A 27,714-nucleotide genomic window follows, 5' to 3' on the forward strand; every position below is an offset into this window, starting at 1 on the left:
CTGAGAGGGTGTTCAAATATCCTCCTGTGTAAACCACTTACGAGAAGAAAAAAAAAAAAAAGAACCGAAGCCTTACGCACACAAGAATAAGGTGACCGTAAAAAGAGGACAGTCAAGGCACAAGGGTTCCGCGCGGAGTGACTGTTCACGGGGAGCGTAAAGTCTACACCTCGTGGCTAGACTCTCGCTTCGCTGGCGTTCGTGCGCAGAGTCTTGCTAGTTGTCCCCCCAAGCGGTAGGTGCCCTTAGTCTTTCGCAGTCTTCTTCTTCTGGAGAGCGTTAGAGGCGTTTACAACCTCACGCTGTACGTTTGCACCTTTTACGCACTTCTCGCAAGTAGCAGTCTTATAGTAATGGTTCGTGTGTCTTTTGCGAGACACGCGGTATAGCGCAGAACAAACCGAACAAAGCAAACGGGAGAGATTTGATGGCCTTCTCTGTGTTTGCTCTACGGGGAGCCCTAAACGGAAGGAACTGCGCACGGAATGAGTACGGCACAGCACGAAGCTGTATAAACGCGCGGTTTTACTGGCCGCGAGATGGGCCTGTGCAAACACACGGCGGAAGCGACCGCTTAGTCAGTGGAAGTTGGACGGATGGATGGATGGTTGGTTGGGTCATCACCGCTGGAGGGCAACGGAAGGATCTGGCATGGCGGTGCGCTACCGGATTTTCCTCTTGGCGTTCTCAGTGTAAGACGCACGGTGCAACTTGACGGCCAACCTTGGTGACTCGGTGTCGTCGTAAATTCCCCGCGTTTTTTCGTCGTGCGTGAAGGAGTGATCAATTCGCCCTGTTCTAGAGGTTGTGTGTAGTGATTTTACCCGCGATATCTGAGTGGGTGATGATACTTTCACTAGCAGATGGCATATAGAAGGTGATCGTTGCTGGAAACAAGCTTATTAATTATCTTATGTGAGAGATATCACGGTAAGCTTCCACATATTCTCTTCTCGTTCGTGCTATCGCAGCAGCTGGATTACTTGACGAGGGAGGTATTTTGCTTGAAAGCCAAATCGCATGGTGCCTGTAACGGACTGATAAAATTTCTCTACTTTCTTTTTATTTACTTACATTAGGCCCCACGCATTGTGTCTACGGAATTGACGACGAATATTTCCACCACTTTGACCGGGCGTGCTCATGCTACCGCGTTGAAAGAGGCACGCGATTCTCAGTGTGCTACAGGCTGGAGACCTTCAACGTGTCAGCGCTTCTTTCCAGAACGCCCCACCGTAGTTCACGAGAGAGTCGTGTTTACATACGCCTTGTTTTCTGCGTCGACATACTGGACCTCCAGAGGGGTTGCAACGATTCAATTCCAGTTTGTGAGTCGTCAGAGTGGAACTGTGCCTGCATTTTCGCGTTGCAAAATTTACATTATATATATATATATATATATATATATATATATATATATATATATATATATATATATATATATATATATATATATATATAGAGAGAGAGAGAGAGAGAGAGAGAGAGAGAGAGAGAGAGAGAGAGAGAGAGAGAGAGCGATGATACCATCCAGCATGTAGGGGTCGGAGACTAAATGGGATCCGCTTGGCAACAAGTAAAAAATGGCCAGCCTTTGCTTTACGAACTGTGTATACTTAAGAATAGCCGTATAAAAGCAAAATGCACACTGATAACGTTCTGCTCGAATAATCAGTGCATTAAACAAAGTAACGGACGATTATATTGTCAGGAATTATTCAAGAAGCTTCAAATTCTCGGGTCAGTTGGCTGCCGACGCCTTAATTGTGACAAAACCACCGTATAAGAGGTCTCGCGAGTTAAAAAAAATCATGAGCAATCTTGCGCGCCCTCTCCTGCATGCAGCGCATTCTCTCAAGGTGGAAATGCCTTCGAGCTCCATTTGCTTCCTCTCCGAGCAGCGAAGCCGTAAAAAAAAAAAAAAGGACGACGATGTTTAATTAGCGCGGCCATCGGCGATCCAGGAACCGACAAACTTGCTCAAGAAGTGCGCCGCGCTCAGTTGCGGCGAGGCGAGAGGCGTTCCTCGCGTAGATTTATGCGTGTTTGATCAACCTCGCTCTCGCGAACGCTTTATGAAGGCAGTCATTTCTATTTATGTATCAACCAAGGCTCCTTCTCCACCGGAGGAGCGTCGAGCACCAGAGTTGCATGTGACGCCAGCAAAGTTCGTGCGACCTCTCAGGTTTTTACGGCGCAAGAACGCCTTGCAATGAAGTGAAAGTGCCGCCTTACATCCGCCGGTAGAAGAACTGCAGGTATACGGGCTGGCGCTGTATATGCGAATGAGCTACCTGGAATGAGGAAAGGCAGTAATTACAAGAATACGCGTACTCGGGTAGTTTTTCCCGTCGAAGGAAAACGCAACATGTCCGACCTCGCGCTGACAAATGTGAGGTGATCGGTGTGGGCCTTATTAAGGTACACGTGGACTGTGGTGGTGAAGTGGGTACGTACTTGCGGTAGAGAACGGGCTGCGCTGTTTGTTCGCCTTGTTTCGCATCAACTTTTGCGTCGGTTCGATATCCAGTGTTAATACTGTGCAAACGTATAACGTGTTCAATGTATGCGTATTGACGTATGTGCATTGATCCTTAAAATTATGTTTGTAATCAATAGAGCAACCATGCATTGACCAAATGGAAAGCAGTAGCCGGCATCACCCACGTTGTCATTATAACTCCTCTCGCTTCAACATTTAATTTCAATAATAACAAAGGCACTTCTTCCTTCTTTTTTTCATTTTTTGTGTACCATATTCATTTTCTTTTTCTCATTATGCTTTTGCAACATCAAATCATATGGCTAACTGGAGCTCTTCATGGGCGTCAATATCTCATGTGCACATTGAAAAAAATAAAATAAAAGGCAACCTAAAACATTCAAAAGAACTTGTAATTTGAATGAAGCGGCAAGTAATTTATTCCCCCGGCTGAAAGAACAGTTGCCTTACGGCTGTGTAGGTCTATATATAAATCCCACGCAAGGAGGAGCCTTTTAATAGGAATTCTCATTGATTCATGGAGTGCGAAGCGGCGGGGAGGCTAATAGTTTTTCAACGGAGTAGAGCAGTCAAACGCGACCGCAACGAAGAATAATTCAAAGGCCGTTTATACTGGAATGGAATCATAACGGGTTATCTTGCGTGCAGCTCAGCAAGCGGGTTCCCATGTGCAGTGTGTGCGGGGGTCTTTCTTTCTTCAGCGGGCGTCCCGGCTTACGACACTGTCGCTAAGAAGTTGTTCTACACAGCGGCTCCCGTATACCGAGGGTGGCACATACTCTGTTCTCAGACGCGTGCTTGGAAAGCAAAGGGTCGGAAGCAAACCAGTTTGAAGCCGTTCGATTCAGTTCGCACACAACTGTTATATGTCATCCTGCTCCATGCAGGTACCCGCAGAGCCCTCGTCGATGACTCATCGTATGAGTTATGCCTGGCAAAGGAGAAACCTTGCTGCAAATAACACCGCGTGTCCTTTCCTATCGTAGTAACCCTGGAAAGCACCTCGCAGTCCGCAGAAGCGAGTGAACGAAATTGCGGCATCCGGCTGTTTAGGAAAAGGTTAATGAGCCCTTACGGTAATCGTGATTGCATCGAATTTTGTCAAATGTTCCCGACTCTCGACTAACTAGTATTGAAACAAACGTTTGGCGCCGTAAATTACAGTTCGTCCACTGTAGCATATTCTGTCGAAAGGCGAACACCTCTGTGCACCATGAGGTGTGCTGCATAAAACTTGAATGCAAAACTTTAACGAAAGTATAATGTACCAGTAGCAAGTGGCCGCATTTGGTGATATACATGGCGTTTTTACGATAAGAGTAGATTGTCAAACCATCACGAATACATGAAAAGCACCAATGGAAATCTGGCACGCGTGGGACTTATTTTTGGCAGTCCGGATAAGAGAGATAAAGAGAGGAGAAAGGAAATGTGGGCATGGAAGGCCAACCAGAGGCACATCCGATTTGCTACCCTAATCTGCGGACTAGGCATGAAGTAATGTTCAGAAAAAAAAGTATGAGCAGCGAAATAACACTACTCTCTCGCAGGGCCTCATATAGCATCGAAAGCAGTCCAGAAAATATCCATCGAAGTTCGCTCTGGCACATAAAGCTTCGCTTACGTGACCTCAACGCAAGAGGATTGAGTCAGAAGTCGGGCTGGCCCAGACCGACAGGACCCGACCTGACCCGAGTCGGGCAACAACAATAAGGCATAAGTAAGCGTTTGAAGTTTGAGAGGAGCAGCCTCAATATCAGGGGCGTCAGGCACCACTAGAGGAACGTGCTCGACATCTAAAACCACTGTATTTCTCTGTCTCGGTCTCTATTACTCTTTGTCGGCAACCTGAACAGGTACCACATATTCACGGGCCCTATCAGTATCGGGCCGCGCCCATGTTGTCGGAGGCGCAGTGGTCCAACCTGGAGAACACGTCAAAGGTCGTTGCCTCGAATCCCATCCTTCTCCACCGAGCGTTCCCGACTTTTAAATGACTCACAGGTCGTGAAGAAAAAAAAAACACCGACGAGAAGTTGCTCCCGCCCCGTCGTACGTATACACGCAACTCCGCCTCGCTCTGCGATTTGCACGCCGCTCAACAGAGGGCTTTGCGGCGTCCACACAGACCTATTCGCTTTCGCGATCGGTCCTTAGCATTCATTTATTTCTCTCGTACACCGTTGTACCTGTGGCAATTAATGCCAACGAGGGTCGCAGAGTCGTGCACCCCCGAAGGGGGTCGGCGATGCCTTTTGAGACCTTGGGTGGGGTGCCGCGGCCACGCCACTGCGACTGTTGTGTTTGTTTCTTTTTATTTCTTCGTTTTTTTATCTTCATTAGTGGTTCTATCGAATGGCGTTAGTCGTTGACGAAGGAAAGAGCAGGCGCTGCGATCTGCTATAAACACATTGCCGAAGGCTCGCTCGCCGCACGTTTTCTGGCACAATGCCGCGTCAACCTAACGCACCGTGTATGTTCCGGTCGAAACGCGAGTCTGTGCGTACCTGGCGGTGCAAGCGCTTATCGCGCGACGTTCTTGGTGACTGGGTGTAGTACATACGTTCTCGAGCAAGAGTCCGAGGACCAGTGGTGCTACAAAAGAAAAATTATTCTTCGTAGCTTATAGGCATGGAGATCGAAGGGGTACAGCTTGCTTGAGCGCCTGTTCGACCGACGAAATGCATCAAGACAATTCCACCTTGCCACGGCCCATGCTAGAAAAATAAATGAAGCTTTTGCTGATGATGTGGTCTCTAAATTTTACTCTCAACAGTAGATATCCGAGCTTTGATGCCCGCTGTTGCTGCAGCAGGAGGGCCGTGCGCAACGCTGCATCCAACGTCCCTGCCTTTCCGTCTGTTTTTCCCTCTCATGTGTGTCGTGCATTCCTGAAAACTAGGCAGCTTCATTGAAGACGGTATGATTGATTGATTGATTGATTGATTGATTGATTGATTGATTGATTGATTGATTGATTGATTGATTGATTGATGACCAATATTGTACATGATAAAGCCACGAGTTGGATAGATAGATAGATAGATAGATAGATAGATAGATAGATAGATAGATAGATAGATAGATAGATAGATAGATAGATAGATAGATAGATAGATAGATAGATAGATAGATAGATAGATAGAACAACTTTATTGAAGAATAAAACGCTCAATGGTTGGAGCCCCTAGACAAGGGCCCCACTGGCTTCCGCACGCCTTGGAAGAAATTGGCAGCTTATATGTGCTTTAGAGACAGCGGTAGATAAGAGAAAGTTTGTTATCTGAATTATACGAACCGCTCCCATAAGAATGCAGTCAACGAGTATGTGATCATCTTTGACTTGTGCCCCTGTTCCAAGAAAGCTCGTGGGTTGTAGTTCGTTATTTAACGACAGTAGCCTCGAAGATATATAGGTGTGCCGTCATAACGTGGTCTGAATTCAGGTCACGTGGTTGTGTCTGCAGCAACGTTGGTGGCGCTAATAGTGCTACATTGCAATAAGTAAATATCTGTGGTGCCGCAACCGGAAAATAAAATTTGCGCATGAAAGGCGTGCGAGTGGTGCGTTTCCTAGCTTCTCCTCCTTTCGTTCCCTCCCAGCGAAAGAGTAGGCAGGCGTTGTGCACCTCTCTATGGAAGTTATCAGCACAATGTGTTGGCGGGCTAGTTGGTGCTGATCCATAAATACTTCGTTTAGCGCAAAACAACGGACACAAGAAAAGGCGACAGGGCAAGGCGCTTGTCCTGTCGCCTTTTCTTGTGTCCGTTGTTTTGCGCTAAACGAAGTATTTATGAAGTTATCAGCTTCCTTCCTCCCTGTTTCCTTTGTGTGCTTATGGTTGCATATGTAATAATAATAATAATAATAATAATAATAATAATAATAATAATAATAATAATAATAATAATAATGCGTCAAATGATAACGTTTCTGTGGAGCTAGCTTTTCTTCATCTTTTTTTAGAACTTGTGAATGGTGAGTGGAATTTCTAAGACTGGCTGGCAATCATCTCTTTGCACTCACAAGTTACCACAGGTCTGGAACAGCAATAAAAGTGGTTTTCAATAGGTGAAGCGCCAATAGTGACGGCACACAAGAAGAAATACAGACAGGACAAGGACATCCTTTCTATGTGTGCCTTCCAGTGCGCCGAATCCTTCGGTGGTGGTCTGTCATAAAAGCGCCTTGTCCTGTCTGTATTTCTTCTTGTGTGCCGTCACTATTGGCGCTTCACCTATTGAAAGCTATGCACCAACTAGCCCCACAACGTGTTTTACTGCAATAAAAGTGGTCACCCCAGAATCTGAGCAAATATAAAAATAATAGAAAACATGAAACCACACGCACACACACAAAATGCAACGAAGAAAATTTAGAACGAAAGCAACGATACTAACGCCACACCTTCCTTCTATCGCCCGTCGCGCCGTTCACGTTTCGAAACTAATTTCGTGCAGATGAGCGCGCGATGTGGGCCAACGCAACACCAGCTATAGCTGTATACGCTCGCTCTTCCAACTCGCGAAAGTGGTTTCAGCCTAGCGCACTGCTGCTCAGATTTACCGAAACAGCGGAGCGCATGTCACACATCGGCGCCGCAGGCCAAGCCGAGACTCTCGCCTTTTCTCGCTGAAAGTGAGCGTCGCTCGTGTAGCTGGGGCGTTGTTATTCGTGGCTCGAGCAGTGGACGAGCGACGCCCATGATTTCGTGCTTTGGTTACGAAGCGAGTCGCCGTCGAAAAAAAGGAAAAAAAAGAAAAGAAAGCGACCGTTTCGTCGGGTGAAACTGTGGGCGTGGCCGCGCCGTGATTTCTCCGCTCTTACACGCCGGCGAAAGTCACATCGTTATCATTAGAAGCGCCGTACAACGGCGGATGCGCGCGCGCGTGTACGCGGCGTTGGAACTTGCCCGCTTATAACTGTTGCCGTTTTCTTTAGGCACGGAACGCCTGTTTCCCCGGTATGTTGTCCCTGAAGATGGGTTTTCCGCGGTATGTTGTGTCCGAAGATGGGTTTCGCCTTTCCTCGCGTTCGATTTTCATATGAAAGGGGGAAAGGAAGATTTCATCGGATTTTTTTTTTTTTTCCATCGCCGCTGCGATTGCCTAACAGGCAACGAGACTGAGCGACCGAATGCGACACGCACGGCGCTTGGAGCTCCAACACATTATCCCGAGGCCAGGATAATGTAACGTTTACATTTCAATGCTATGTTCCACTTCACGCTTCGTCAGAGGTAAGAGTGGCGCTCCGCCCACGTTATCACTGGGATCGGCCGATATCAGCCCTGAGCACACGAACTCTTGACTTTCTCTCTTTGTCGTAATTTGTTCCTTCATTTCTCATTTCTATCTATCTATCTATCTGTCTGTCTGTCTGTCTGTCTGTCTGTCTGTCTGTCTGTCTGTCTGTCTGCCTGTCTGCCTGCCTGTCTGTCTGTCTGTCTGTCTGTCTGTCTGTCTGTCTGTCTGTCTGTCTGTCTGTCTAATTTTAGCATACACTAAAGAGAGAGAGGCGGGGGGACGAATTAACATTTGACAGGTCATCATGTAGCACGTACAGCGAAGACCGGTGGTCTATAAGTAAGAGAATGCGCTGCAAACATCTGAGAAACGCAGTCGAGGAATGCAGAGGATTAGGGGGTGTGACAATATCGACACATTTGCGGGCATGTGGGATTAGTGAGGCGCCTGAGACGAGAGGGGAAAATCGGGAGAGCGAAGGCAAGTGGCTTTCGCGTCGCTGTGCACATAAAATGGAGGGATGATGATGGCAAAGTAGAAGAAGAAAAAGAGGAAGAAGAAGATGAAAATGAGGCGCGGATGGTAACAATAACGGAGTACGGTGTACTATCCTAATGCTGGGCAAGGTATGCAGATGGATAAAAACATGGAGAAACATATCAATGCAATACACGGTATAGGGCAGCAGTGCGTACTATAGCGTACTATACTATACTATAAAAAGTGCGTACTATAGCAGGCTAGAGCTGCTGATATACAGTTTCCGAGGCCCTTACGCTGGTTTTGTTCGTAATATAAAGTGCGAGTCAATCGTGATTTTGGATGCATTATCAGCGAGGGCGGCCTGTCAATGGCAAGCAGCACAAAACGTTTTTGAATCGGGTCCCAGACGAGTCTCCAACATTTACGCACATCTGAGAGGCGAACCGTAGCAACATTCAAGTTTGCATCTGACTTTAATGTTGTCAGTGATATCCTATTTTTATTATTAGAAGTAGCCGAATCATTATGAATGAAAATGCATTTACTTGAAGCAACCTACTGATTACAGGCAGCTCAAGTTTCTGAGAATAGCTATACTGATTCACCTGAGTATGGTCAGTGTTGATAGTTCTGTCAGCTCTGAAAAGGACGTGTGTCATCTTCTAATTCTTAAGGGCCCCAATTACTCTTGCATAACACAGAAAGTCCACTTAACTCATGTTTATTTCGTTGTACGCCGTCTGTATAAGTCAAGGCATTGGGCCAAGCCGGATATTTGTTGAAAACTCGCGTAACATCCGTCGCGTGCAGTGTGCGCATGTCCTTGTTCTCATGCGCACACGCCGGTCATCGTAAAGAAAGAAAGCAAAATAGCCTTTATAGATGCCGAACTGTAATAAATTCTTGTTTGGGATGCCACGAATGAAGCCTGACGTGACCTCAAAGGGGGCAAAGCCAAGCACAATAAGATAAAACGAAATAAAACACACGCGCACAACAAAACGTTGACTGCGGTCTACATAGAGTTGAACTTATACGCATATTGGCCACTGAAACATACGCTTGGAATCACGGATAACGCGCGTGCGCCTTAACTCGTTGAAAGGCCGAAGAAGACCAATGAAAGCCAAAGTTTAAATAAGAAGAAAAACAGATAATCTATTGCCGTGTACGTCAAGCACGGGCACACAAGCCCCATTAAGGGTAGAACCGTTCGACTCGCGGATACAATACTCTCCCTCAACTAGACGGCTGCGCGCGGGGAATTCTGGGAAACCAATTAACCTTCACCTCTGACACGGAGGGGTCAGGTCGGTCGAAAAGTCCGCGTCACGCAGCAGGCGAGGCTGCAGAAGGCAACGTTAGCAGAAGGTGCCCGTCGTGTGCATGTAATACGAGAAACGGGCGAAGAAAGATCGTCTGCTCCTTTGGTGTTCGGACAGTGCGCATTGGATACAGGCATAAAGCAAAAAAAAAAAAAAAAAGAAAGACATTTTTAATAAACCACAAGCAGACTAGGATTACTCTTTCTTTTCTTTTTTTGGTTCCGCGAAGGTCGGGGTAGAGAAGGCATGGGAGAAGCCACGCATTCGTGTTAGGCTTTTGCAGCCCCCATGGACTGCGGGCTACTGAACGCAAGAAGCCCGTTTACGACGTCAAACGCTTCCTTAATCTTTTCTTTCTGTCCTCCAAAGCAGTGGGAATGCCACTAACACTACTTTTTTCCCCCCGTCGTTGGAACCTTAAGTTATGCATCGTTAACAAGCGCGGCGCGTGCGCGCTTAATATCTCATCGGAGCATTTTTTACGACCTCCGCTTCAACCATGGCGCCCGGACATGCGCACGCGCAAGGCCTAATGCCCTCCGGCTTGGTTCGAACGTATACGTACGGCATATATCTCCCGGGCGCCTATATTACAGCCACCGTTTGGCTGCTGTCTTGTCCAAAGGCAAACAATGGCGTCCTCTGTCTCGCCTCCGTTCCCTCGCCACAGCTTGGAGGAAGGGGGGGGCGCTAGTCCAAGGTTATTAACGTAAACGACGACGGCGCAAGCCGTCCCAACTGCGTCTGAATAAAAATGTTCAGTGTCGTGAGAGCAAAAATGCTGGTGTTAACTGCAGCCACAAGCAGCAAGCCTGCCAACGATCAGTGCACCGAATTGGTTGTACACCAAAGTAAGAACGAGCTAAAGAAAGAAAGAAAGAAAGAGAAAGAAGGAAAGAAAGAAAGAAAGAAAGAAAGAAAGAAAGAAAGAAAGAAAGAAAGAAAGAAAGAAAGAAATAAAGAAAGAAAGAACTGGTATGAGGTTCACTTTAAGGAAGCTTAAGTACTGCTTGAAACAGTGGCATTATTTGCTTGTATACACAATGGCGATGACAACTGCGGAACCGTGCAACAAGGATTACGGCACGACGACTGCACAACGGCTCGCGGACGCAAGGGAAACCGGAACTGCATCGCGTATAGTGCGGAGCAAATCACATTTGCTGTTAAGATGACTTCGTCTGCCAACAAAGCCTGGAGATAAAAGTGATCATTACGATATATGCACGACCAACCGCACGAAAGTTGGAGGTAGTGGCCGCAACTTCTATCGCTGTTAGAAAAGGAATGCGACATTCACTGCGACATCAGCAGGATATCACAACGCTATGCAGGGTAGCCCGCCGCGTCTATGCACTGGCGACATATATAACCTCCCTGTCGTGCCCTCTGTTCTCCTCCTCTCCTCTCACGGGGGACATATTCACCTTCTCAGAAAAGATGCTGCGTCATCGCGATGCGCACAAGCTCGTTTTCGTCCTTATATATATATATATATATATATATATATATATATATATATATATATATATATATATATATATATATATATGTCGAGCTGCCTGCTGTGGCGCCTCTGAAATGCATGTACTGCAGACGCCAGTCATTTTTCACCCTATCGTGAGTAAAACTGTTGTCTATGAAACGTTTGAGTTCCGTGATGCAAATTGCTATATGAAGAGCAATATAACTGCCATACAGGCTCAAGGACATCGCGCTGAAGTGCGTCTGAATTCGCGCACAGGGCCTGAATTCACAGAATTTTTCATTCGCAAGTGCTCTTCGTGATCACTAGCTGGCCGCATTCGCTAATACTATAGACGTAGAGCACCAGGTTTGGCGGGAATGCGGGAACTATCCTATCGTAATAGCGTTTTTTGTAAATACAAGCCCATATCACCGCTGCTCACAGGCATTGGCAAACCAAGCAGCAAGGCAGGAATATCGCTTTCTTCGGCTCGCAGCACACCGCACTTAAACGCTCTAGGCGAGATTGCGGACGCCTGTATACCCCAACGTACGCAGCTTGCAGAATGTTCGCGTAGTCTCGATAAGGCTCAGAGCAGCGTCTATGCATTTCACGCTGGTGCGCTGCCGGCTGCCATAGCGCCGCGTATATACGCTGCTCGCAAAAAGACGGCAGCACTCGTCTGGGTGGATCGCACCGCGTGCGTCTCAGCCAATTTGAAAAGGTAATGAAGCGACGCAGCGACAACATGCTTGCAGGCGACCTCCGGAGCCGATATCTGTTACGACGCCGACAGAGTGGCTATATACATACAGGGTGTCGTATGAGCTGATTTATGACCTCGCTGTCGCAAGGCTAGAGTTGTCATGCGTGTCTGTCCTTTGTCGTTCTTTTTTCCAATCGTCTCGCCTCGCAATTTTCTCCGTCTGTTTCTTCAAACTCGCGACCCGAAGCGTTGAACTATGCAGTGAGCCGCTTTGTGATGTCGTTCGTCAACGTTTGACGATATTGATCTCTGTGACAAAAAGGCACAGTGCAGGTTCGCGTGCTTTGAAGGGGTCACGAAGGAAGTAATATGGATTGTGGTCACGTTGAGAGGTCGTATAAAACAAAAAGTATTGCACGGATTGGGAAATAAACGCCATTTGATTGTATTTCGAATGAGAACGAAGATGTTTGAACTATGGAGACGTCATGTTACTCGTATGTCGCGCTTGCAATATTACAGACCCCAGCAGAAACGAACGATGGGTGAGTCGGTGAAGTTTTAATAATGAAGTGGCGGTGTCCGACCGATCGAGAGAACCAAAACGATTTCTGGGCTGGCGGAGATTCACTTGAAGTGATTAGAAGCTGAGGCTTAATTTTCTTGACAAGAATGGGGATTACAAGTTCACATATTGAAGCACCATAGATTTTCCTTTCTCAGAGCACGTATTTGATTATCAAAATAATATATATATATATATATATATATATATATATATAGGTCTGTGAGTGGCGGCGCTGGCTAACACTCCCAGGGTTCTACTAAGGCACATAAATACCCAAGAAAGTGGATGGGAAAACAGCGCCGTGGTAGCTCAATTGGTAGAGCATCGCACGCGAAATGCGAAGGTTGTGGGTTCGGTTCCCACCTGCGGCAAGTTGTTTTTTCATCCACTTTAATTTCCATTAATTTATCGTTTCATTCCTTCATTTATTAAGCACAAGTAATTTCCCCTATGTTGTACTTGGTGTCAGTGTTTGTAGGCTTCTTAAGATATGACTATATATATATATATATATATATATATATATATATATATATATATATATATATATATATATATATATATTTCTCGTTTACTTGAGGCGTGAGGGAATATGCGAAACTTTTGCACATTAGACGGAATATTGCACTATCTGATTCAGTCTTCGAATCGAATAGTGACTTTTTGTAAATACGAATACTTACGAATAGTATTTTGAATATTTTATATCGCCAACTCAGCGCAATCAACCAAAAAGGGAATCAATCAAGAATGCTCCAAATTTCGTTCCGGTGGTCATAGTAAACATAAAGCACAAGAAGTTACGTATAGCACGCTACGTCATTCAGGGAGCCAGACTATCAACCCTTATCATTCGCATTCGCCAGTGAGTCCTAGATGAGTATGTGAGTAATTGGCTTATTTATTTATTCATTCTTTATTTTGCTCATTTATTCAACGCATACTGCGGACTCGAAGTCCATGCAGACAGAACAAAAGAAATGAAAAAGAACGATTAACAAAACATGTCAACACAAAACAAAGGTGCCAAAGTGCGAATACAGTTACGATGTGAAGAATCTAATGCTCCTATTTGTTTGCGATCTCTATCTGCGCTTTTATTTAACAAAGCTTTACTACGTGCAGTATAACAATATCAACATGCTAACGTTGTGAATACAGTGGGATGCGTACGAAGCTCGTTTTATAGTAATGGTAGTTACGGCTATTGGAAATACTTGATAACCATACGAAAAGTATTCGATGTTCGATTCGCTTCTGGCACGATTTCATTAGTATTCGGCTCAGTCTCGGAAATTTCTACTCGTATGCCTCTGGCTACCCTAATACCGACAAGATGTCTCTACTCTATACAGACAGCGCCTGATTTATTCTGCAGGTTTGCCTCCTTTAATTAGGCGCGTTTGCTCTAAAACAGATTAGTCAACAAATTGTCCTTCCTTTCCTTTTACTCGTCAGTGCAGCTTTGAAAATTTATGGGCGCGAATTCACAGAAACATCTGATTACGCGAGACAAAATGGAAGCGTCAGGGCCGTTCAGTGTGGTCGGTACGTGAATATGGAAATCTCTTTTCCTTTAACACTGCGAGTGCGTGTGTATGGCGTGGATGAGACTTTTCCTATTCATTAAGCGAGGCGATTTCTTCGAATGTCTTTGCAAGGCTAAATAGTGAAAAGCAGATTTCCCAGATGCAGTGCCCTTACGCTGCTGTATTCATATGCAAAGCTCTCCTCGTCTCACTTTGAAACTCGCGATGCCTATCGTACGAGATAGGAGACACTTAGGGTAATTAGAGGCATAATTGAGGCGAGTGGAGGAAAAAAACGAGCGCCAAAGATGGAAGTCATCCAACGCTGCTGTATACTTGGACGGTGCCCAGGTTTTGTGAGCGTCGCTAATACAAAATGACACTCTGGGGAAAACGAGGACGCTCGCTTGCGCGGTACTTTTGCGAAGCGATATCACTCTAGGTGCACCTGTGTTCCGCGTTACAAGAGATGGCGTTTGTTGGGAAGCTAGCCCGTAATATACCGCATGTCGCCTTACAAATTTGTGCATGGCATTCGATTGCAACTCTTTCCTCCCCTCCTTCTTTGTTCGATTTATTATATATATATATATATATATATATATATATATATATATATATATATATATATATATATATATATATATATATATATATATATATGCCAGGATGCATGTGTTTATCATTGGACTCTGGGAAAAAAGTAGTGAAGTTTACCAGCGCTTTTCCTTATGCTCAGTAGGTTCAAACTTACAAAAATTTCAACCCGATCCAACCCGACGCCATATGTCCCTTTTCCATGCTCCAGTTCTTTCACTCTGGCGTTCACCAAATCTGCGCGGTGCATGTTTTCATACGCAACTGCTCGTAACAGCCAACATTCAGTGCGCTGCGTCTCGTCTCACTGACACTGCATATCAGAACTATAGCAATTCATAGTCGGTGAAATTCCGCTCACTCCTAAGCATCCCGCTCAGCCGCACGCGTCCCCGTGCGCATCGAGATACGGAAGTCGTTTCCGTCGTGCCGGGGCGAGTGTAATTGCGCGCAAAAGTAGTACGCGCCGAAGTAAAAAAGCCGCAGTCGCGTATACGCGCGTTACATACGCGCCACTGTATAGGCCTAAGCCCCGCGGCATGTTTAGTGGCGGCGGAGCTGCGCCTTCGCTAAGCCTAAATCTAGGCTTAGCCCTCGAGCACGCGCTCGCGAGCGAGCTAGTGCCGTTAGCACATTCCGCGCCTCTCTGGCGCCGTGTTGCGGGGTTGCTCGAGCTTTGCAGTGTACACCTCTCGCGAAGGCTATACGAATAATAATAACGATAAAAGAAGTCTACAGGCGGGGAAAGATTTATGGGGCGCTACTACCTAACCTACATACGCTTTGTTTCGTTTTCTTCGCATTTTTTTTCTTTCTCGTCTCTTCGTTTTGCACCTGCTTCTGCTGCTGCTGCCGTGTACACTACACGGCGCTCGGAAGTTCTCTCTTTCTGACGGCGCGCGTAATAGACGCGGAAAAATGATCGACTGCCGCCTCTGCAGCGTGCGCTGCGCGATGGCCAAGGACGGTGTATGCGCCTAGCTCTTCCGAGCTCTCTGCGTCGTCGCGCCTCGTAGACCATGCGCAACTCCATCTTCCAGCGCGCGCCGTTCTGCGCTCGCGTACGCATAGTATATTCGTTTGTGCCGCGCGAAAGTCTATACCACTATACGGCTATATATAAAGTACGCTCAACGGTACATGCACGGAATCGCACGTTGCGCATGTTTCGAACCCGTCAGTTCCGGTGTTCCGAACGATGAATACACGCGCATCGTCGTGGCGCGCGAGGTCGCGTTTACGCAGAATACAAAGTATACGAACCTTCGTCTCGGCGACGTTCCATGCGCGTTCGCATCAAACGCGCGCGTTTATTCGGACAGCGGATTTGCGTGTCCTTTGGAGCGCGTAAGGTCGTCGTGTTCGAGATCCTAAGCGGCTAAAACCTTAACGCCAAGAAATTGTAGCAACAATCGAATGAAGTCGAGAAGTGTATATACAACGAACTCATTAAAGAATGTTATTTATAATGCGGAATTAAGAAGAGAGCTGCCAGAAAAAAAGTAATACGTTGCACGCGAGAAGCTGTTACGATTAGGTGCACCCTTACAAACATTTACTTTAGTGGCCTACGGAAACCCCGTAGACGCGTTTTTACGACACGTGTAGAATGTGATCTATAGAAACTCTGTAACATCGTCTGCACGTGTAGATTCCCGCACACTTTCCGTTACACGTGCACATACTATACACTTAACGAAGTGCATGAATAGCAATGTCCAGCTTTCCGGGTGTCAGTTTAGTCCGTAGCGCAGCCGGATCTGGCCAATTCTTTCCGTTTAATGCGTGCTTCAATGTGTCTCGTAAAAAATCGATTCCTTGTTTGCTCTCTCAACTCTGGGCTTGCTCAACTCGCGTTGTATCTACTCACAACATTAATTCTACTTCTACTATATCCACCGGGCGAAACAGATGTAGCTGTGGCCATTAAAAGAAACCCCTTCCTTTCATTCTCAATTCAGTAAAGCATGAAGGATACTTTGACTGAGCTTTGTTATCAACCGGCATCGAAGCACAGCGGCAAGTATTTCTCGTGTGAAGAGCGGGTAAGAGCCCCAGCGTGGGTGTTTTGATATCATTACGTTCTTGAAATCACCCCTTTGTAACCCTTAACCCCTTGGCACGGCCTAGTGTAGCAAACCGGACGCGTGTCTGGATGACGTCCCGGTATAAATTTTCTTCATCCTTCTCTTGTATCATCCTCGATATCCGTGTGAACTTGTCATTAAGTAAAACCTCGTTATAACGAAGCTGAAGGGAGAGGCAGAATCGTTTCGTTATATTCATCATTGCACGTATAATGTACTATGAATTTCTGTGGAGACTTCAAGGGGAATTTCACATATACTCGTTATATCCTCTATTTAGTTATATCCTGTTTCGTTATAACGATGTTTGGCATAAATTCGTGATTGGCTTGTACGGGCGCTAGTTGCAATGTATTGGAAGAGACAATTTGCCAGGTGGATATCGGGAGTGTTCCGGTACTCTGCGTTGGACAGCCGACATATAGTTGGCGCTCTTCTATAGCTCCTCGTTAAATACGTCTGCCAACGCACTTGGGAAGTATGATAATCTTCGCCGGACGCTTGATTTATTTATATGTCACGGAATTGGAGATCTTGGCAGCAAAGCACGGTATATTGGCGCCTGCTTCTCCGCAACGTTAAATTATCAATTTAACGTTGCGGAGAAGCATATATATATATATATATATATATAAGTGCAGAAAAGTGTATCACATCGCTCTAGGTTGAGGTACAGACTGTATAGGAAGGTCATCTGTAGCGTGTGCTCTTGCGCTCGCAAATTTAACTCGTACGACCCTGCGTAGGCAAGTCAGTTCGCCAGACTCGTGCACGCGAAACTTGGGGCGTAAAACATCTTTTTTTGAAGACTATATATTCATGATATACATATACGTAGCCTGTGACAGACAATGAATTCAGGATAAAATCATGTCAAAAATAATGTATCCACCCTATTCCAATTCTCATGCTCGACCCTCATCCTCTGAGCCTTTCACGATCGAAGGATTATAGAGGAAAACAAAGTTAATCGTAGGAGCGGAATCGCTGTGTTATACAGGCCTGTAGGGCCTGACTGTCCAAAGATTTTGGTTCGTAACAGTTGTTTGTTACTAGACAACCACGTTTAGTAACTTCGCTATTTAGTGGGACTAGCCACAGCCGATGAAGAACTTTGTGAATCTGTCGTGAATGAGAACTGTGAACTTTGCGAAGCTGAGATCGCTACATTTTGCTTTTCAGTTATGTCACGTTCGCCAACACTTGCGACAACAATAATTGCGCTAGCCTCGACCAGTTCATGGAGAGGAGGACGATTTGCTTCCCGCGATATATACTTACAGCTTGGCTATGGCGTCGCGATGCTAAGCACGAGGTCGCGGGATCAAATTCCAGCCGCGGTGCGGCCGCATTTCGATGGTGGCGAAATGCAAGAGCACCCGTGTGCCATGCATGGGGTGCACATTAAACGTCCCCAGGTGGTCGAAATTAATCTGGAGTCTCCCTGTTTGATAATCAGGCCGTGGTTTTGGCACGTAAAACTCTAGAATATAATTTAATACATATAGGACTACCGCGCGGTCGATTGTTCTGCGGAAAGGATGTTGCAGCTTCGAATTTTAACTTAATTTACGTGCATGTGTTTTCTTCTTTTGTCCAATTTGTTGTCGACACTAGCTGAATAAGAAGGTTTGCCGCGAATTCGGAAACCCTCTGCCGGGTTCGCATGTATGTGGTTACGTGCCTATACTAATAGAATGGCAGAATATATTTTACCTGTGTGTAAGCTGCAGTGCAGTCTGTATGCTGCATGGTCGTGCTACAATTTTCGCACGACCACACTGAATACTTTAGCGCTTTGAGTCAGTCACGGTGCATCGACATAAAGATGCGACTTACTTTTGAATGTTTAGGCAACTATATAGCAACGAGAAAAAATTCTCGAACATAGTGCTGAATGTAAACTTAATCCTCTGGTAAAAAAAAAAAAAACGAGGTCGTAAATCATTTCGCGACGACAGCAATCCAAAGTAATTGTCTTTTATTCGGTGTACCACGAAGTTTGACGAGTAATTTGGACTGTCGCTTTATGTCACTCTTATTAATTAGTGTTTATTCCTGTGTCAGATGACTCCCTTCCCAATGATTTCCAGCGCACTTATTTGTAACCAACGCTCTACTTGTAAATCTTCTCCCTTTTCCGCGGTATATACAAGGATCAGTGGAAATTTGCACTCTTAAATCTTTATTCTCTGGTTATCTTATTAGCATCAAAGTTACGTCGCTTGAATAATGAATCAAATAGGTTAAGGAATAAAAAACAACATATAAATAGAAACGCATACGTCTAAAATGCAGTTGAAACTTCTGGCGAGTTACTGGTTAATAACGCCGCGTTTTAACTACCTGGATGAATTAGACATTCTTTTATTTTATTTATTATTTGTCGATGAAAACCGCTCTTCATTTGGATATTGTGCTCCCTACAAAAGGCTGCAAACTGTCATACAGAAACAAAAACGTGAAAAACTCTTCCCACCTAGACTTCCCAGAATAGCACGCACTGTCATCGATGCACAACCGCGCACCGAACAACTGAAGCACAGCTCGAAGCGAATCCTTAGTTGGCCCGCAAACTTCCGACAAGAACTGCACACTATCGCCGAAATGCTTATAAGCGCGCACTCACCGGTGAACACGGCTTCTGCTGCTCCGCTGCCAGCACGGCGGCCGCGGTTGGCTGAAGCGGGCCTTCCAGCGCTCCCTCGTCGAACCCGGCTTCTCGTTTTATCCACGCCGCAGTCCCTTTCAGGTTCCGTGGTTCACGAGTCAACACAGTCGACGAAGGATCAACGCCGCCTCTGCCGAACGACTCGCAATGTCCCTCTCGGGCCTCACAAAAAAATCCTCGCGCAGGAGTGATGCGCGGTCGACAACCAAAACGGTATATCCGAAGCAGTTTCCCGCTCGACGAGCGCTGTGGTGGCGCGATGACTGGGGCACGCGCGCAGATGTAAGTGGAGGGGGCTTCGCGGGAGACCGTTTCCGCGTTTGGGACGTCCGAAGCGAGGCAGGCGCTGCTTTTCCCCCCCTCCGCTTCGGCCTGCGTTGGGCCTTCTCCGGTAATAACACAGTGGTGGTCGTCGTTGCAGCAACGGCAACGCGCACGGCGGGGCCTTCCTTTTTTTCTGCCGGGGCAATCGACGCGACGGCGTCTGTAGCTCGTCTGGCGACGGACAGCGCGTGGCGGTGTAGTTGCTTCTTATAGAGGGCGGTGGTCAGCCAATGGCCGTCCTCCTGCTCCGTGACGTCGTTACGGGAAAGGCGGGGCGACCGGTGGGGGGCTGGAACTAAAGGGGGGGGGGGGGGTTGGCAGACGAGAGGAGAAGTACGAATCTAGATAAAAGCATACGATGAGCCCGCTCGCCGCTCGATTTCTTCCTTCTTTCGTGATGTCGGGCGGGTGCGCTTTTCTTTATTTTGTAATACCGCTCTCTTCTCTCTCAGTTCGCGCTCGCGCTTTGCGGTTGCTTGCACGTGCATTTGTTGTACCTTAGTTCGTTTCCGGCTCTTACTTTCCTCCGTTGTTCAGCTTTTGTTTGTCTTCGCATTTATGAGTGACGCTGCTCGAAGTGCAGATCGAATGTTGCCACTAGGAGGGCTGTGGTGTAGTGCTGTAGTTGTCTGCGCTTTTACAGCAGAGAATGTTTTTATCTTTTTTGTGTGTGTGTAAATATTGTGTATGGGGGGGAGGGGAGGGTGAAAGGGGACGGCTGTATGCTGTATTGAGTGTGACATAATATTTAGTGATCGCAATAAAATGTCACTCGGTGCACAAAGTGACGCCGAGATTCATTTGTAGCGATAGAAATCCCGGCCACTATTTTGCTTATCGATCGACGTCTAGCTTTCCGAAGAACGGCTGAATTGTAAGATGGCATTTGCGACAAAATCTAGTAGTCTGTCTCTCTTGACCTATGGTGAATCTCGAAGGTCTGAGTGCGCCCTCAAAGGCGCCCCTCGACGCACCCCTAAGGTTCCTTGTTGGACCGAACAGACATAAATCTAAGAAGACACTTGATGTTTGCGGTTTGCTATTGAGGTGCGGCACAGCAACGTAGTCGTCAGTGAGCCGCTTTGAGGTGGTTTTGCCGTTTGCACAGATTGTTGTGTGGCAACTTCTCAAACGTCTTATTATCTGCACTAGTGTTTGCTCGTTAAAAAGCAAAAGAAAAAACGCAAGCTGCTTATGGTTGAATCATTAAGCACGGAAACCTTTCCATATGTTAACCCTGCTCCCACCACCTCGGACCGGAGAAACTGCGACAGCGTCCTATCGATCGATAGATCAATAAATCAACCAATCATTCACTTAGTCAACCATTTCCTAATGGGAATGGTGTCGTAGAAACGAAGGAGCGACGTTGAAAATTTATGCAGATTCCACACACCAAGGGAATCGGTGTAGACGAATGCTGGGTGTATTGGCCTTATGTCACGTTGCATTAAAGTGGACACTTTTTTACGTTATGGAGACGCCATTTTTAAGCTATGTAGATATGACATGTTATGTTTCTGGCATTGGAGCAATACGTCAGAAGAACTAGGTTGACTTCTTTATTTCTTGAAATAAGTTAATGGTCGTCACCACTATGGTCGGTTATCAGTAGTAGCTGCATCTAGGGATTCTGGTAATTATCCTTCAGGGTCTCCCAGAACCATATGAACACCTCTTGTGACATACAAACCAGCGCTACTACTATATAGCTGCGCTTTCTCTTCGAGCTTCTCCAGGCTGACGTCATAGCTGGTCCTCGTGATTTCACTCTACGTGAATCAGCTGTTAGAGAGGCACCTCGCTACGTCTACTCGTCAAGACATCGGCGCCAAACCCACAAAAAGAGCCAAAGCAGCTAGGTCCCCATGCCACACTTGAGCAACTGCTATTGCGATATCATTATCAGGATCGGCTCATCCCTGCCTTTGTTCGCACTGCCTCCGAGATTCGTCCGCATTTCTAATCGCATTAAATGCCTTGCGAAGACACGTATCGGGCAACGGTGTCGGGATCCGTCCATCATGTCGCCGCCTTTAACTACGCAGCCTCCGTGATTGGGCCGGCTTTGATTAGACCACACTCCGGGATCGGCCCTGTTTATTATTACACTGCCTCCGGTATAAACGCAGTCTATTCGGAGAGACAGGCGACGACGAACGATACACCAAACGTTGAGAATGGGGAGGGGGGAGGGCTGTGTAAATAAGGCTTCGCTTTACACGCTCGCCTTGTGCAGCTTGGACTTCTTCGAAAAATCAAAATGCTGTATTTGTTGCACTCAATATCGCAACGAATATCTGTCAGTAAATTACCAAGTACACTCTTTTAAAAAAGTTTGCACCCGTTGGGGCGTTGCCTTATTGAATATTCAGCGCTCGTTACTTTCCTGTCGAGAAGGCTGCCTGACGCTGATAACGCGCAAGCCGTTCGTGACTTGGAAGTACCGGGCTCGCAGCATTATAGAAAGGAAATGCGGGGAAGACTGATGACAATTATTGTTGCGGGACAAGATAAGGCCTAAACGGTGTAAATTTTTTAAAGACTGTACTCTTTAGATTACAAAACGTGTACACATCCTAGGGCTACTGCGAATTTCATGATCTCATCAACTTACCTTAGGTTTTCTATTGGACGAAAGCCTCTTCCAGCGGTGTCGAGTGAATGCATTGTCTTGCGTCAGCTGACTCTGTCGTATATGCCTTCAAATTTTCTGATCACATTACGCTATACTTAATGTTATGCTGTGCTCGAGTTTAGGCTTCCCTTACCTTGGCACCAATTCGGCTGCTCTGTTAGACCACAGGTTGCCTGCTCTATACATTACACGACCCGCATGAAGTGACTACACCTAAAATACTGCGGTCGCCTTTCTTTGCCGTGCGAGAAATTTGTCACGCACGAATGTAAGCTACACATGTGCGGCGAGAATATTTATGCGTTACGGCGATTAGTTTCGGTTCATTCGGGAGTGTATTTCCGCAGTAAATACTCCCTTTTATCGACAATAAGGGATTGAAAGAACTGCCTGTTACCCCCCGTGTCGACTACGTAACACGTAGCCAACGCCCCACCACACCTTCGTGGAGTGTACAATTGCTTGTTTGATGCCGAATAATACAAGAGAAAGAATAAATCTGCATTGCGCCAACTTTTTCGCAGCCTGTAACGTTTGACAGCGTCCTAATTCTGCAGGCACGTGCCAAGAAAGCGGTTGAAGTGCTAAGTGTAAAAAGAAAACAAGAAGAAAAAGAAAGACAACTCGAAGTCAGCAGTATAACGCTAACCTTGTACCCAGCGTACATTCTAATGATGTAGCTACAAGTGTATACGAAAGCGGTTGTACGGTATACGAAGCTGGGCGCGGACAGAGGGAGACGTACGACCACGTCTCCTAAGAACTGGGGCACCATCGGTCAGCCTTCGATAAGTGCATTGGGACCGACCCCATCGAGTACAGCTATCTCAATGACTGCACAGGAAACAAATTCGAAGTAGCGCGGTTTAAGCCCAAAATTGAATGCCCGTGACCAACACACGTTCGATCGTTTCTCGACAACGAGACGCATCGATCCACAGCGCGCATAGCGCGAAGTGGTGAGTCGCTTTGTGATGTATAGACAGCTTAAGGCATGGCACGTGACGATAATTTTTCATTCGTCCAAGGAACAACAACGACGACGATGGGAGTAATTCGGAATCGAAGCAATTTGTTGAGGCTGAGGCCAGCGCGCGCTCGATTAAGCGCGAACCATTTTAGAGTGACACAACTATTGTTCGCGGTCGACCATAGCCAATCCACTATCCGTTTCACGGCTGTCCCCGGTTGCGCGGATTATATGCGGCCGGTTCGGCGAGACCAATCTGATAGGCGTAGAGAGCGCGGTATAGGCTGCCCGAAGTACTTTCACGCCAATCTTGCACGGTGCTCGAACGCCGCTTCGAAAAAAAGCCTTAGCAAGCAAATGGATGCAAGTGTGTGCGTGTGTTTGTGGGAAGGGGGATGGGCAAGGGGATAGGCGAGGTTTAGCGCGACGTCGTAATATTTTCTGCACGTTGTTTATTAAACTGCTTAAGCGTCCATCGCGCACATAGGCGTGGCATGTTGCCGCAGCCTGCTTTACAAACACTGCACGTGGAACGTAACCACGAAGTAACATTATAACAGTTTTGGCTCATTGCGTATACGTGCATTAGGACCGCTGCATTCGCATACGCGAGTATTGAAAGACGAGCAAGGACTGAGACAAGCAAGCTGGCAGACCCAGCACTGGCGTGCCACTGACACCGAAGTTGAGGCTACTGTCATCGCCGAAAGACTCGCTTATTTTTCTAAAAGATATATTTTCCTGTTGCAGACAACGTATCTTAGTTTTACGATAGTCTAGTTTAATACTTACAAAAAAGAATATCATTTAATGTGGGAACTAACTTATGTATCTCTCTTTTCGTGGAAACCAAGGTGACTTGACATCGTCGAGAGCGGTAACCATCATTTTCTGGGAATATTACCTGAACTCCTCGTGGAACTAGCAAAAACGAGTTTTTTACGTTTTCTCTAACAGAAAGGGGCATGTAAACTTAAAGTACGTTGTACTTTTATTGATCGCCCTTTCTCTCTTTTATTTCCGCACCTTCCGCACCGCCTTGACGTTCAAGGTGCAGTGGCAGCAAGCAAATTGCAGATATACTCAGCCTACCAAATAATCGGACGGACGAGAAGCATCAGGCCAGATGTACGAGATACAGAGTTACCACTTTTCGGAATTGGAATGACGACGAACAGTGTAATTTGGGGGCGATGAAGGAGAAATTTCACGGGTTCAAGTTATCACCGGAAGACAAAATCATGCGGTGCGACCACGTACTAAGCTTCACTTATTGGGCCAAATTAAGAAGAGAGAGAGAGAAACGAAGAGGAAAAGGTAGGGAGGTTAACCAAGGACGTGCCCGGTTGGCTACCTTACACTTGGGGAGGGGGAAAAGGGAAGAACAGATGAGGAGAAAAAAGAAAAATATATTAGTCAGTCATCCACAGTCAGTCGCAGAGGAATCTTCACTTTCACAAGCGTTCATAGAATCCAGTGTCCTTCTAGGAACGCAGAAGGGCTAAATATCTCTAAAACGGTGCTGACCTCAGTTTGACGGTAACTGCACAGGTTTTGAGCATTGCTATAGCCCCCTGAAAAGGCTTTGTATAAGTTTTATCATTCCAGGGGTAGTATATGCAAAGCATTTCTTTCGTAAAAACATTTTGTCATAGACCAATCGCGTTCGCTAATATGCTCTCTATGGTGGTTGGCCGTCACTTTTTCTAACGAAATACTCCAGTCGTACGAAAGCTTTCTCAACACGGGCCCACATATTCTTTTTCTTCCTATTCTTGCTCGGAAATGATGCCCACTCCTTATCTAATAGCCAGCATACTTAAAAAGAAAAAGAAAAACGTGCTGTGTTCAGTGTAAAAAAAAAGAAAGAGAAAGGAATCACCTTCTAAAAAGTCCCTGTTATAACACTAAACTTGCTCCCGACGTTTATTCCATTGGTATAACCACAGGTGCGTGCTATGAAAGCGGCTGTGAAATCTGGCAGGGACAGGAGGAGGCGTACGGCCATGTCTCCTAAGAACTTTGACAATTCGTTAAGTACGTTGGATTCGACCAGCATGGAATGACTATAAAGAAAACGAAATTAAGGGTAGGGACGCATTGCTTGAATTGGATTGGATTTCCTTCTTACTTGGCTTTCACCTTCTTCTTTCATTTTCTCTTTCTCTTTTCCTTTCTTTTTTCTTTTTTTTTTCTTTTTAGAGCACGCCATAGGTACCTTAACGCTTTGATTAAGGTGCGCCGACTAGCTCAGCGACAAGTTCTGCAAGGCTCTTTATTTGCTACTTTGCGTGTTTTCCGTACGAACAGGTCAAATGAGATGCGGTATCATGAAAGCGCACGCTTTCCATTTCACTTCTTTAGACAGAAGTTATTATTTGACGCAAAAGTAACGTTTGTACGATGTCTTCACTGATAACGATAGCACCGGCATTTACAAACATCTTATTCGGCCTAAAATGTTTGTAAAAGCAGCTGCTAGCCAATCGAGATATCGGACAAATCAAATCCGGATGTTGGTCATCATCAAAAGGTATACGGAGAACTGAAGGCGGGGATGAGGGAGGCGAGGGCATGTACTGCTACTAAAGGGTGGGGGAGGGGGGAGGAGAGGAGAGATATTTCTTATTTATTCTTTTTTTTTTCATTCAGATACCTACAGCGCCCTCATATGGTCATTATTGTTATCTGTCAGTTGTAGCCTTTGATGGCCAGGTTGAGTGCTTTGGTAGGTAAAACACCTGACTAGTTAGTAACTTGAGCGATGCGTAAAACAAGCGAGAAGCAGTACTTGCGCGGCGAGCACATTGTTACGCGCGCGACCTACCGCACGGCGTGCTGCTCCATCGCGCCGAGGCGCCCTTTTTCACGTTGGAAAGCGCGGTCTGCCCATTCAATAGCCGGCTGCGCCGAGAAATGCGGCCTACTCGCGTAGTGCAAGTGGTGCACGCCAGGCAAATTTTGCCCTCTCTTTGCGCCACTCGCCCAGAGTGGTGGCGGCGCTGAGAGCGCCCGCGCTCAACACTCGCCGTTGGCAGCGGCCACCATACAACATGTGGCGCCATCCCTCGGCGTTCGATTGAATTGTTGAGGCCATCAAGCCAGCCGTACCTCCTTCCGCGCAATTTCTCAGGGTCTCTGGTTAGGGAGCCGGAATTTCACTGACTATCGAAAAACCCGGATGCAAAGGGCGCGTGACCTCACGTCAAACTAACTCTAAGCGGAGCTTGTTTGAGTCAGTGAGGTAGCAGCAATGTCGCCTGTAGCTGCCGGTTGTCCAGCCATGGAAGTGTGACGCGTATATCAATACATTTAAAGCTTCATGCTCCTTGTGTTACGGTGGCGCATCGATTCTGGAACGTTCACCAAGAATAAACACGTGCCCAGTGGCACAATGCCAGTACCGTAGTGTGCCGGGGGCCAATATACCCAATGACTGCTGCCGCTATGCGTCAGAGTCACATTCTTTGAAGGCGGCACTACACCTTCAACAGGTCTCCGTGTGTGTGTGTGTGTGTGTGTGTGTTTGTGGTTAAGTGTTTATCACTGTATATATCATAATCATCACTCAGCACCTGGAGTAGCATGCCAGGAGAAACACCAGGATAACGTCTCTAGCATCTCATTAAAGCCTCTCTCTCTCTCTCTCTCTCTCTCTCTCTCTCTCTCTCTCTCTCACACACACACACACACACACACACACAAGTTGGTTACTAGGTCAAAGAGCAACCAGTACCAAGTTGTCTACTCGGGCACATATTCCGTGGCTAGTTTACTAGGCAAAACAACAGCCAATAGACACCCAGTGGCCCAAGTTGTGTCTATGTATGTCCTCAAATATGTTCGGCAAAGAAACGACGACGAACGACGAAATACGGAGGGTATAAGCAAAAAAGCTCGTGTTCGCTTTAACTTTAACATTACTTGGAATCGTAATCTTAGGTAATCTCTATATCCTTGGTGTGTATTGGTCACTCTAGCGGTAAATGTCTTTTTTTTTTTTTCCTCCGGATATGCTGATGCATCCGCATACGCATGCACAAGCAAAGTGCTTATGCGTACTTGAACTAATAACGCTGTTTATTTATGCGCATTTATGCAGGAATAAGCGAAAAATGTTCGGCGTAACGTCAACAGATGGGAAGAGAGCGGTGTGGCGCAGAGAGCAAACGGGGACAGCCGATGTTCTAGTTGACATAAAGAGAAAAAAAAAAAAAAAAGTGGAGCTGGACATGCCACGTGATGCGTAAGAAGAAAACGGGTGTACCATTACAGTTACAGAAAGGGTAAATAAATAAATAAATAAATAAATAAATAAATAAATAAATAAGACTACTCACGTCGCCATACATCTATATCAAACCGATTCATTCTGCTCTATGTTTAAAACCGCACTTTGTCGCCAGTGACTAAACTGAACCTATTAACGTTCTTTTGTTATTTCTTTACGCTACAGCCCTGATTGTGAGCACTGGCAGACTCGTGAAACGCTGGAACCCATATTGTGCGATTACCCAGCATATATGCGGGAGCGAAGGACGTGGGAGAGTTCCCTGGCCAGCAATAGCAGGCAACCACTGTCGGAGGACGCTATCCTC

At 46.3% G+C, this 27,714-nt stretch overlaps 1 protein-coding gene across 1 annotated transcript in view; it reads right to left on the minus strand.

The window, feature by feature from the left end:
- The window catches only part of LOC142588271 (uncharacterized), a 32,302-nt gene extending 12,625 nt beyond the window's left edge, over window positions 1-19,677 (minus strand). The window contains exon 1 of the mRNA XM_075699844.1: window positions 19,143-19,677. The gene's annotated coding sequence lies outside the window, so the exon portion shown is untranslated. The remainder of the gene's footprint in view (window positions 1-19,142) is intronic.
- Window positions 19,678-27,714: the final 8,037 nt, after the last annotated feature.

This window comes from Dermacentor variabilis, chromosome 7 (genome assembly GCF_050947875.1).
Source record: "Dermacentor variabilis isolate Ectoservices chromosome 7, ASM5094787v1, whole genome shotgun sequence".
NCBI lineage: Eukaryota > Metazoa > Arthropoda > Arachnida > Ixodida > Ixodidae > Dermacentor > Dermacentor variabilis.